The sequence below is a fragment of the Amblyomma mixtum genome, chromosome 10 (assembly GCF_055824585.1).
Source record: "Amblyomma mixtum isolate Tamu chromosome 10, ASM5582458v1, whole genome shotgun sequence".
Taxonomy (NCBI): Eukaryota; Metazoa; Arthropoda; class Arachnida; order Ixodida; family Ixodidae; genus Amblyomma; species Amblyomma mixtum.
In genome coordinates, this window is record NC_143021.1 from 110,884,746 (window position 1) to 110,887,958 (window position 3,213).

General features: G+C 47.1%; 1 long non-coding RNA gene across 2 annotated transcripts; it reads right to left on the reverse strand.

Annotated features, from left to right (window-relative positions):
* Positions 1-413: 413 nt before the first annotated feature.
* On the reverse strand, positions 414-2,759 carry LOC149326669 (uncharacterized). Of its 2 annotated transcripts, none has more exons than XR_016286257.1 (5): positions 2,627-2,759; positions 1,811-1,867; positions 1,583-1,698; positions 1,262-1,427; positions 414-651 (listed from the first exon to the last, which is right to left on the reverse strand). It is a non-coding gene; the product is annotated as an uncharacterized LOC149326669 (long non-coding RNA). The 2 variants fall into 2 exon arrangements; XR_016286256.1 differs by having other exon boundaries at positions 1,548-1,698.
* Positions 2,760-3,213: the final 454 nt, after the last annotated feature.

A 3,213-nucleotide genomic window follows, 5' to 3' on the forward strand; every position in this document is an offset into this window, starting at 1 on the left:
TGCTAACGCTACGCTTGTATACGGCTAGAAAACTTCTGAGGTAGAACTTTTCTAGAATTTTTTTAGACGATCCTTTTTTTTCCGAAATGGGTGCCTGTAATATCTTACGCATTTCAAGACTGATTTTTAGTGCTGCCTTTAAACCCTCTAAAGCTTTAAAAATGTTATAGTTCATTTTTCTGGTATATACAAACTCAAAAATGAACTCAAAGCTGATTTGCAATCACCCGAACAATAAGCCCACATTACAAGGGATGTACGGCTGTAGTAGTGAGCCATAAATGCATGTGCTAGCACACTTTTCAGTCACTGCGTTACTCTTTATTGAATCCAGTGCATACACACACACACACAAAAAAAGAAAGGGACCAGGAAATTAATGTTAGAAGCCATGGCCATGTTAGAAGGTTTGGCTGACATTACAACGGTAAGCACTTGGATGGCGGGAAAGTGTCGAGCAGCAACCAATTGTTAAATCAAAAATTCATTCGGCCCCAGGCCTTGTTCACAACGGATGCGTTGACGATCAAGTTGCTGTGATGTGGATGGCACTGAAGAGCTCGCTAGGTGTTCCAAACATCGCTTTTCTTGCAAGGAGTATGCCAACTAGACGGTAACAAGGGGAAGTCAAATCCAGCTCTGTTCAGCAGCCTGCAGAAGTTGGTTTGGTTTGGTTTATTGGGGTTTAACCTCCCAAAGCGACTGAGGCTACGAGAGACGCCGTAGTGAAGGGCTCCGGAAATTTCGACCACCTGGGGTTCTTTAACGTGCACTGACATCGCACAGCACACGGGCCTCTAGAATTTCGCCTTCAAGAAATTCAGCCGCCACGGCCGGGATCGAACCCGCGTCTTTCGGGTAAGCAGCCGAGCGCCGTGACCACTGTGCCACCGCGGCGGGTCGCCTGCAGAAGTGAAAAATATTAGAGTAACCAAAAGCACAGTCAGTCAGGTGCATGTAGAATGGCCAATGAGGAGTCGGAAGCAAATAAGACCAGGTAATTCAAGCAGTAATAAAATAAGCTAACCAAAAACATATATGCATATGATGTCATTGCAAGCGGCATTTCAGCAGAGTGCTACGGCTCACCATATACTCAAGAAGTCAATCACTGTGGAGGTCTTTAACAGAAGCAAAATTCAAACAGCATGCATGGACACTGAAAGCCAAGCAGTCAATAGCAAGTGCACTGCCTTACTGTGATGCACACTGTACTCACAGAACCTCCTAAGCTGCATCTTGCAAACAGGCTTTCTCTTACCTGCAAGATGTGGCTGAATCAAAAGTGGTTGATGGTTGACATCTTGCACCGTCGCACGAAAACATAGCAGCGATGCTGCTGTCCTGGTAACACCTGCATCACTTCAGTATACACCAGAGATGGGTTAAATCTTGGACCTTTCCTTGACAGCCACACAGGGGCACATCTGAAAGATAAGACAAATAAAAGTGTGTATGTATAAGGTTCCTAACACTGCATTGCCAAACAGCCCCTTTCTAATCTGTACGATGAAGCTCAAACAGCGGGCAAGAGCTAGATTACTTACACCACTGCACAAGAAGCATTTGTCCAGATTCTCACCTCAGAACTGAAACAATCTCCAGGCCAAGTTTTCTGAACAACCAAGTACAAGGTGCTGCGATTAATTTGCGTGAAACTAGACCAGGTCCTTGCTCCTCCGGCCAACAGTTGGGGTTCTAAAGGGCAAACAAATAATGGGGCTTGTGGAATGAACATTAGCAAAGAGCCTAGACCTATACAAGAAATCATGAAGTGAAAGAAAAGGTGTCAGCTGCAAAGCGTGCTTACCAAAACTTGAGAATTTGAGCAGGCAAGGAGGTCCTCTGAAAACCACTGTTGAACAGCCTGTACCCAAAACGAAATGCACACAGTGAAGCAGGGACAACGCCAGCTGTGCACGGCGCGATGGTTTTCCAAAAAATAAAAGCTGCCATGCCTGCAAAGAGCCGTAGTACTTCACTGCACTGTCAAACGGCCTACACACATACAGAGCAGCACCACTGAGTAAACTACCTTTGTGGCGGGGGTCTCAATCGTAATGAAATAAAAGCTTGACGCAGTTAAGATAACCAAAAACTGAAGGCACAGCGCACGAAGGACAGGACAGGTCCTTCGTGCGCTGTGCCTTCAGTTTTAACAATGTACCGACTAGCCCAAACAAATACCTTAGTGAAGATAACCAGTCTTTTTAACGCAAGTTTCACTGACGGCAATCACAGCAAGAATTAGAGCACACAGGTGGCCAGATGAGAGTCCTTGGCAATAATAAAACCCTGCCAGAATGCAATAGAGCACAGACTTTGATCAATGTCTAGGAAAAATTCGCGCCTTATCAACGTACGCTTAAAAAAAGCTGGTTGGTTTGAAGCTTTGTCACGTTCACCTTGTCACCGCCTTGGTAAAGAAAGCAACTCGCATGCGAGAGCAGCCTAGCTGTATCCACTTAACAAAAGCTCAAATAGCACTTTGGTATGTAAAGCACTGGCTGATACTGTTTCGTGATTTGTAAACCAAAGGAGTGACACACTAGCCGACCGTTCAATCAGGCTTAGCTGAAGCAAGGCCGACACTTTCACCGCAGGAAAGAAATGGAAGGTTACTTACTTTTGCGGAAAACGAGGCTCACATCTCAGTGCAACACTGGTAGTAAACGATACCGCAGAAAAAGGGGAAACTGCGAACTGCAGCGGCGTGAAGTGCCAACCAGCGCGGGAAAAAGTGCGCAGCGAAACGTACAGGGACGAACACGGCGAAGCGTGGCCGCGGGGCGCGAGCGCATCGAAACTTTGCAGCGCAGGCGCACACGGGCCTGGAGGCGGAGCCTCCTGTCGTCTGCTACAGCGCGGGTGCGCACAGTGCTTGCTCTGTGGTGAAGCGCACCTAACTTTCTGCTTGATTACAGCGCTCGTGCGCACCGAGACAGCACTGCGGTAAAGCGCACTAACTACAGCGCGTTGTCGCAGGGTTGCGCGTACGACAACTAAGCGGCCTCTCGTGTCAGTGACACGATCTCGGTGATATGCTTGTATTCCTGCAAACGTGTCATTTCAGGTTTGAATTGATTTGGTTTATGGAGTTTAACATCCGAAAGCGACAACTAGTCTACAAAGGACGTTATAGTCGATGACGTGCGCGTTTTTAACGTGCGCTGACATCTGGGGTCCTCGACTATAACGTCCCTTGTAGGCTAT